At 37.1% G+C, this 10044-nt stretch overlaps 1 pseudogene across 1 annotated transcript; it reads right to left on the bottom strand.

Moving 5' to 3' along the window:
- Nucleotides 1–1236: 1236 nt before the first annotated feature.
- Nucleotides 1237–8608, bottom strand: LOC125399869 (uncharacterized; annotated as a pseudogene). Its single transcript, XR_015735425.1, has 4 exons — nt 8510–8608; nt 3805–3931; nt 3557–3617; nt 1237–2410 (listed from the first exon to the last, which is right to left on the bottom strand). The product of XR_015735425.1 is annotated as an uncharacterized LOC125399869 (transcript).
- Between the last annotated feature and the right edge of the window lie 1436 nt (nt 8609–10044).

Genomic DNA, 10044 nt, shown 5'->3' with positions numbered 1-10044 from the left:
AAAATAAATTTCCTGCCTCTGAAAATGGTCTGTCAGCTATGTTAGGACTTAGCCAAAGTTTGTTGCTTCAACATTACAAATGAGACTTTGGGTGATTGCTCAGAAAGCCAATTGTCTCCATCAAATATTGCTTGCTTTGGAAGCTGCTTGATTGAACTTCTTGCCTGCTCAAGTAACATTATTACATTCTTAGGCCTTCAAAGCGCCTGAAGAATAGATAGCCATAGTAACCTTTCTCAAGAATTAGCCAAACTTATTTCAGATGCAAGATTTAGACCCCTTGAGATAGGATGTTTGTTAAAATATTTGTCATGTGTTCCTTGCTTAATATTGCTTATGTTGTTTGTAATTTTATACTTGGTATCTGTTCCTCTTGTACACAGTTGTATTGGGTTTGGATCAATCTGGTTTAGACAAAATGGTGAGGTGATGGGGTAAGCTTTGTTAACCAATCATTTTTAAAAAGTGAAACCGAGTTAAGCTGTGGCTTCCTGGAGCCAAGATGAAAAACTGGGATGGACCAGGTGCTTGCTCTATGAGGGATTTCCGTGGGACACAGTGGAACTTGAAATTTACATTTTGTTGCAAGAGGTTCCCCTTATGATTAGTAAAAATATTATTGTTTATTTTAAGCTAGCCTGCTTATTTCCCAAAACAAAGTATTTCTACAGATAAGTGTATTTATATAATTGAAGAAAAGGGCAAAATCAAAGAGTTACCTTATCATTGAATTCACAGGACTTCTGTCCATATAATTTTACAGGTGCAAACAAAATAGAGACTTCATAATGCTTGAATAGATTTGACACTTGTAGACTTGTTTTCTGCCCAGTCATATGTAAGTAAATGTGTGTTGTCTGAAGATATTTCCAAAACATTTATAGTCATACTACCTTCAGTATGAATATTCTCAGGTCCTCAGATTACTGTAATATGCAAAGGCCTTAATAGACCTCTTATTGATTAAAAGTTTACTCTTATATAAATACTACCAAAAAGAGGAAAACTTCACCACACTGACTGCACCTAAAGGGTTTGACAGGCTGTAATGTGGTGGCACACCCCTTTAATCCAGCACTTGGGAGACAGACACAGGCAAATCTCTGTGAGTTAAATGCCAGCCAGGACTATGAGTGAGTTCCAGGACAGACTTCAATGCTACAGAGAAACCTTGTCTAGAAAAAACAAAAAAGAAAAAAAAATAGTTTCTTTGCAATATGAATTTTTCTCAAGATTTTAAGGCCTGATGACACATACAAAGGCTCTACCACATTGGCTAAAATTGTAGGGTTTCTATTCAGAATGTGTTCTTTGGTGGATGTGTAAACTTCTACGACGTGCAAAGGCTTTACTACATTGATTACATTCCTAAGGTTTCTCTCCAGTATGTGTTCTTTTATGTGTTTTTAGCCTACTGATTTGTGAAAAGGCTTTACCACATTCATTACATTCATAGGGTTTCTCTCCTGTATGGATTCTTTTATGTGATTTTAGATGACTGAGTTGTGAAAAGGCTTTATCACATTGATTACATGCATAAGGCTTCTCTCCAGTATGTGTTCTTTTGTGAAGTTGGAGACTAGTGACATATGAAAAGGCTTTACCACATTGATTACATTCATAGGGTTTCTCTCCAGTGTGTGTTCTTTTGTGTCTTTGGAGTTTAGAGAGCTCTGAGAAAGCTTTATCACATTGATTACATTCAAAGGGCTTCTCTCCAGTATGTCTTCTTTTATGTCTTTGAAGGTCACCACGATTCACAAAAGCTTTATCACATTGATGACATGGATAAGGTTTCTCTCCAGTATGTGTCCTTTGATGTTCTCGAAGACTACGCATTCGTAAACAGCCTTTACCACATTGATTACACATATAGGGTTTCTCTCCAGTATGTGTCCATTGATGTACTCGAAGACTACTAAAATGTACATAGCTTTTACCACATTGATTACACGTGTAGGGTTTCTCTCCAGTATGTGTTCTTTTATGGATTTTGAGACTACATTGACGTGCAAAGACTTTGCCACATTCATTACATCCATAGGGTTTCTCTCCAGTATGTGTTCTTTCATGTCTTCGGAGATGAGATTGATTGGCAAAGACTTTACCACATTCATTACATTCATAGGGTTTCTCTCCAGTATGTGTTCTTTCATGTATTTGGAGTGTAGAGTATTTTGAAAAAGCTTTATCACACTGATTACATTCATAGGTTTTCTCTCCAGTATGTGTTCTTCTATGTATTTGGAGACAGCTGGTACCTGCAAAGGCTTCATCATATTGAATACCATCATATGGCTTCTCTGCAGAATGAATTTTTTCATGCCATTGAAGATGACTGTAACATGCAAAGGCTTTATCACATTGAGTATATTCAGAGGATTTCTCACCATTATGGTTTTTTTCATCCCTGCAAAGATAATTGGCACATGTAAAAGTTTTGCCACATACATTACACTGATGAGTCTTAATATCTGTATGAAGTAATTTCATAATTTCATTTAATTGTAAAGGGGAATCAGATTTTAAGATTCATATTCATGGTGCTGTTTTTCAGTATGGGATGTTTTGTGTCTTTGAAGAACGTTTGATGATAAAGGTCTTTTAATAAAAGACCCACATTTATAGAATCATTTTCTATGAGGTTGGTTTTTTTTTTACATATTTGAAAGGAACTACACTAACTCAGTTTGAAATAACCTTACATTCCTTTTGCATTCTTGTGTTTTCCTGTAGTGCAATACCTACAACAAGAAAGTGTACTAGGAAAAAACAAAAGTAAGTACACAGTCCAACACTCATAGGGCTTATCTTCAGTGTGAATTTGCTGGTGTCTTCACAAGGAAGTTTGAAAACCAATTAAATATAATCTTATTGCACATTCAAAAAGTCTATCCAGTGTTGAAAAACTAAATATCTTTCATATCCTCTCATTATTCTGAAAGATATACAGGACCTCTACCCATTTTGGTAAGGTGACTTGTGACATATGACATTCTGATTATAGGAAGAAGAAATAAATGGTTGTTCATTGAATTCACACAGTTTGACTTTCTGTTCCTCACAGACATGTGGTATAGAAATTAAGATTTCTCCACAAGAGCCTTTTTTACTCTCATGAACCAACTCTTTCAATAAGTTTGACAAAGTCATAGGTACATGAGTAACACTGGCTTTACTACACACTATTTATTTTTTGACAGTTTTAAACATATACTTATTATCTATTCAATGTGTGTATGTGTGTTCCTTGTGCAATATCTGAGTGGTATGAAACTAAATGGATTGGCAGCTCTACAGCATAGTTCTCATGCGGCTATGATTGAAATGGTGGTATCAGTTAAGGAATCATTTCCTTCTCTTCTGCTTTTAGAGGAATACTTTGGAAACACAGACCAGTTATCTCATATTGAGACATATCATTTTATGAGTAATTAATGACCATCAATATACTTTAAGATGTGCTTATTTATACTATTGTTTTTCTTTAAATCTTCCAGGACAAATTAAAGTTTCACCAGAGACAAATATATACCAAATTGCAAATAAAAATTACCTTCCATGTTTTCTAGCACTTTGACAATGCTCCTCAAAATTATGATGTTCCCAAATATAGCCTAAAATAAAGTAACAGAAAGTAGATAATATATTAATGAATATTGTACACAGTTGAATATCTTAAGTGAACTATGCCTTAGTTATTTGGCTCATTCTTACTCTTTCTCACAAATATACAAAAGTATCAATAAATAATACACAATTGTCTCCTTATTTAAAAATGAGAAGGAAAGTTCACAGTCGTACCAATAGCAGTGAGGTTCCTGTATGTCTCCAGCATCACATCTTTGTAGAGATTCTTCTGGGAAGGATTCAGCAAAACCCACTCATCCTGAGTGAAGTCAATGTGCACATCCTCATAGGTCACTGAATTCTACAATAATCCAAACAACAGTAAAACAAAGTTTGATCCTGACATTGGATATTTCTTTTAAAATGATATATTTTTTGTAATGCTTCTGCTTCCCCACTTCTTGCATGACATAGGCATTATAATGTAATCACTAATCACCTTAGAAGGGAACTGAAGAGGAGGTTTATATGTGCCATTCCTTGGCCCTTTAAATAGGATACAGCCTTGACAAAGAAATGCCAATGAAGAGACATACAGAGACAGACAAGCAAGTAGATCAACACTACATAGAAAACATAACAGAAATAGGAAGAACATTGATTACCTAGAAAACAGATGTGAAAATTAATTATATTGACTCTTACCATTAACCCAGCAATCAATGTAAAAGCAGATGAATTAAATTGAACTGGATGTCAGTAAAAGCCTATGCAAAGAGTTAGGTAAGCCAGAGTTACAAATTAATGAAACCCAGTATCCATCCAAAAATCATTCAAGTAAAAAACGTGAAAAAAAAATCAGAAGTTTTACTGAAGTTCTGACAAAAAGTTTTGTATTCACTTTAGATCAACATTCATCTTACAGACCCTGCATTGGCCCAGTTTAAACTGTTTCATAAGAAGATCTTAATTAAAGGGAGTGCATGTTTAACAAATGGACCAAAGAAAACATCAGCCCTGCAAATGATGATCAAATATAACATAGAGTAAGGGAGCTGGGTCAGCAATTAAGTGGTCTTGCTGTCCTTGCAGATAAGTGGGCACAATTGCCAGGACTAACAGGGGGCTTGTAATTAACCATTACTTCAACTTCAAAGGTTCTGAGGCCTCTTATGCCCACCATGAGGAACAGGCATGCATGTGGTACAGACCCCTGTATATAGATACAACCTCATATTCATAGAAAGCATTCAAATAAAAAATTAGATGTAGGTAGAATATCACACACCTGCAGTGCAATGATTCAGAAGGAAGAGGTATTAATGTCATGGATACTACTCTCCTCAGAAAGAGAATGATACCCTCCACCAAACTTCAAATTTCAAGATGTAAGTAAAGTTCGGCATAGAAACTTGCCATTGAAATGTACGAAAACCTACATTACAGGCTCATCAAACAATGAAACAATACACACACACACACACACACACACACACAAAAACAAACACGAAATGTATGTTGCTTCACCATTAATCCCTCTGTGCAGAAACAAGGACCATTTGTATTTCTGAGTTGAGGACAGCATGGTGTAAGGAGCTACATTCATGACCCAGAGCTACACAGAAAAGCAGTGTCTTTCAAAAACAAAAGTAAAAGCAAAAAGTTAAAATAGAAATCAGGATAGCAAAAGGCTTAAGAGTGAAGAGAAATTGCTTCAATTGCACCTGTTGTCATTTAGTGATGCCATGTATAATGGTGGTGACATAATAGCAGGACCCACATAACCAGAAATGGGTTCAGGCTGTACACATGTAAATCCAATCCCTAATACAGAAATTTCATCCAAAAGATTTCGCCTACTAAATGTTCCACAAATAAAACAAAAAAGAGCACCCTGGAGAGACAAGTGTTCAACCACTTCTTCCAATTTTGGACCTTTTCCTTCAATCAACTACATTCTGACCCTGATCCATAAATATTCATAGTCATCTACGTGATAAAAAAGTATATAGTCTAACGTCAATGATTGTCATAGGCTGGAACAATTCCTGAAGTGTTTCAATGTGAATCTCTTTATCACAATCATGATATTGATTGACTTGGACATAACACAATAAAGTCACATCCAGTAGTGCCACTCCCTAGGAGATTATTGGGTCTAACTACATTCAAACTACCAGAGTGATTTATCTGAGTTTTAAGGTAGATAGATTCCAAATTATCTGAGGAAATGCCATAGTGGCTATACAGGTTTATATTCCCAGCAGCAATGGAGAATGTTCCCCTTACTCAGCATCCTTGCCAGCATGAGTTGTTTCTTTTGTTATTGAACCTAGCTATTCTGACAGGTATAAGGTGAATTCTAAAAGCTCTTTTGATGTACATTTTATTGATGGCTAAGTGAACATTTAGTGAAGTGTTTCTAAGACAGTTTAGATTCATCTATTTAGAACTCCTTGTCTAAATCTGTACCACAAGCTTATTTAATTAATTTTTTCTTGATGTGTTGCTTCTTGAGTTCTTTGCTTCTGAGCAAGTAAACCCAATCTACATAGTCAAACATGATGTGTACTCATTGTAAGTGGATATTAGCTGTTGAGTAAAGACTAATCACAGTACAATCCACAGACCCAGATAGGGTAAGTGACAACCATGGCTGTAGCAAGGGGTGCATGGATCCCAAACAGGAAGATTAAATTGACTAGATTTTGTGGGTGTACTCACAGCAAGAACAGGAAGGATCATGGGAGTCAATGGAGGTATGGAGGGGAAAACACTGCAAGAAATTACTAGAATAGGAAAGCTTTCAAGGCTTGATGTTGAAACAGTGCAGTAACAATATTCTGCAATCTTTGAGGGTGATTATAATGAGAACTCCCTATAACTCAGAAACATGGAGCCTGTACTGGTCAACTTCTGGAATCATATATGGCTCTCAGTGGTGAGCCTAGGAAACTAAGCCATTCACAAAATATTTGACACACACTTGTGTTTGAATGATATATCAGCAAAATGGTGGCTTAAGATTTGTGTAGTGGTTAACCAATGACTGGCCCAATTAGGAAGAGCACCTAGATGGGCAGGATCCGGAAGTTGGATGGCTCAGAGAACTAGGGTAGAACCAAATACAAGTAATAATAAAGAAAAACTGCCAATGTAATGATACCTAATTCCATGACCAAGAGCTCTTAGGTCTCCAATCCTGTTAAGCTTTGTTGAGAGCAGCATATTTCTTTTTCTTGGGCTGGTTCCATTTCCCATTAGTTGCTCTCCTTGGCAGGTAACCTATGACCCTGGGATCTGTAACATCTTGAGTAATTAAAGAATTGCAAACTTCCAATATTAAAATCCACTCAAGATCTTCTGTAGTTTTCCATTGGTTTGGGGTCAATACACTGACTCTGCCCTCTGCAGTACACACACCTGGTCTTCTAGACTCTGGCTGGCTCAGTTCCACTGTCACTGCTGTTTTGGTGGTCATCTCACAGGGCTGGCCTCTCCAAAACTCTGGGGTCTTCTATTGCAACTGGGTTTCACTTTCACCAGTAGTTTCTCATAGGATCACCTCAAGGAGTCGCACCTATTGGCATGACCCTTATAGTCCTGGTTATTCAACCGCCAATGAGACTAAACCTTCAGTGATGTCCTCTCCTGGCCTCACAGTGCCAACCCTTACATCCATCAATACCTTCAAAAGCAAAACCACCTGAGTGAGACACATTACAAACTCCATCTACCAGCATGAGGTTCAAACGTGGCTGCCTCTGGAAGACAGCTTCTGTGTGCTCTTATAAAACACTTCCCAGACATTTTCACATCAGTGATGAGGGTCCCTTAATTATCACTGGTTTCTTAGTTCAAGCCAACCAGAATCAAGTACCCAGCAAAGCAAAATTTCATTTAAATACTTCTGAGAACTTTCTCATCACAGCTACCCAGAACCAGAGGATCTAAAACATGTTTCTCCTTTCCTTAAGACTTAAGCCAGAATCACATGACCAAAGGTGTAAGGTTCTGTTGTTTAATGGGGTTAGAACATGGCACTTAGTTTATTTACATATTTTCCAGCTTTCTTTTTTTACTGCCTAAGTTTGGCTGTCCTGAAAATTACTAGGTAGGCCAGGATGGCCTTGCATTTACAGAGATAAGTCGTCCCCTCATGTCTGTGCAGTAGGATTGAAGGCTCTGGCAAACACTACCTTATCACCACTTCCTTTATTACCACCTTTCTTAATCACTTTATGTCCTTGAACAGCAAATGTAGCAACATTTCACTTTTAAGGGCCCCTTTTTTTTTCCCAAGTATTTTTCCTTGCTCAGCTGCTCCTTAAGTTACATATCTTCAGTAGAGTTAACACTAATATCGTCATGACAGAGTCTATCCTAGACTCATGAGATTTCTTCAGCCAATGGAATTAACAAAAAACATTTTAATTTAAACTCAAGCAGATTCTTTGACCAAAGGCAGAATGCAGTCATTTTCTAAAACAAAATATCACTAGAATAATTCCTAGGCAACATACTAAAATCCTAACTGAAACATCTTGAGCTAGCTCCAGATATTTCACATCATTATCAAGGTCACTGTCACCCATGCTCCTCTTAGTATGGTCTACTATGCAGATATTAATGCATTTAAAGCTTTTCACAAGCCAATGTACCAGAGTTCATATTATTCCAAAAAAAAGTATGGGCAGGCCTAGCACAGCAATACCCCAGTCCCTGGGACCAACTTCAGTTTTAGTTAGGATTTTATTGGCCTAAAGAGACACCTACACTATTCAAACTCTTATAATGAAAACATTTTATTAAAGTGGCTCACTTACAATTTCAGAGATTCAGTCAACTATTATCATTACTGGGAGCATGTAAGCAGGCAGCCAGATGTAATGCTGGACCCTAGAGTACTCTGATCTTGACTCAGGCAACAGGAAGTTACCTGACACAATTCCTCTGACAAAGCCATGCCCACACCAAAATAGCCACACCTCCCACTACTTTCAGGCCCTACGTGATAATGGGAGCCAACTACATTCATACTACCACAATGGTATAGCTAAGACTTGAGGTAAAATGATTAACAATTATCTGAGGAACTGCCATATTGATTTCTATAGTGGCTATACAGGTTTGCATTCCCAGCAGCAATGGGGGAGTATTCCCTTTGCTCCACATCATTGCAGCAGGAGTTGTTACTTGTGTTGTTGATCCTCGCTATCCTAACAAGTATAAGATGAATTATTCAGGCAGTTTTGATTTTTCATTTCCTTAATGGCAACGAATGTTAATTATTTATTTAAGTCTTTATAAGTCAGTTTAAATTCAGCTATTTAGAATTTACCCAAACACTAGCTGAAGTACAAGTAAGGATGCAAGAATTTGGATGGGGATTTTATAGAAGACAGAAGTATTAAGTATTAAGTATTTTATTAAGCCAGTAAAACACAACCCACAGGTTCAACTAAGAAGGTGTCTGAAGGGCTCAAAGTGTCTGACAGAGCAAATATTGATCTGGCAGTGTCTGAGTCCTATCCTCCCCTTGCATATTTTGATTGCTTTTCTTGATGGTTTTGTGGGACACCTAACAATAAAAGCGTGTTTGTTTCTAACTCTTTTACTTGCTCTTGGGACACTTTTACTCCTAATTTATTACCTAATCATGCATGGATATGAATGTTTATGTCTAATCACTTTGTATCTTGATATGGCATTCAGTTGACATCCCTGGGAGGCCTGTTTTCTTTAAAGTGCAAGAAATGAACAGTGGATCTGGGACAGGGGGAAATTTAGGGAGTAGAAAGAGTTGAGTGGTCACTATGAACTGTATGAGAAAAGAATAAATAAAGAGAAGAAACAAAAAGAAATGAAAATGTATTTAATCTAACTTTTATGATCCTCACAATCTTTAATAGCCTCAATGCTGCTACAATAGCCAAAGTCTCTTTTGATACTCATGACATAATATTGTCTTGTGACATCTTCTAAACCTAAAAAGGAAGTAAATATTTCAGAAATACAATGGCACTGGATATACTCCCATTTTGAAAGAGAGGAATATGACTGGTTGTGGTTTAGCCCCCTACATGAGCAGACATTTGATACTTACATATAGATCAATTCAACCATAAAAACAGGTCAGCCATCCATGAAACTCTCCCATGCGTTTAGCTCCAAGAGACACAATCCCACAATAATTCTCCACCATCACCCATGTAGCCATATCCCCACACCCAAATTCGGTGTGAATCCCATAAGAGAAGGGCACAGTAGACAGAAGAGGTTGATGGGCAATGACTCCCTGATAAAACAGAGTCAACACAAACCGTTATAAACCCAGGCAGACTGACCACTCATGGACTTCCTCTACTCCTTGAGTCCCTCCCCCAAAACTAATCCAAACCCACTTGCCTCCTTGTCACTGCATTTTAACCTATAATATGGATGGAGACACTTTGTTGAAACAAAAGACACACC

The sequence above is a fragment of the Myodes glareolus genome, chromosome 2, assembly GCF_982192425.1.
Source record: "Myodes glareolus chromosome 2, mMyoGla1.1, whole genome shotgun sequence".
Classification (NCBI taxonomy): Eukaryota; Metazoa; Chordata; class Mammalia; order Rodentia; family Cricetidae; genus Myodes; species Myodes glareolus.
This window is presented reverse-complemented; position numbering and strand designations above follow the sequence as displayed.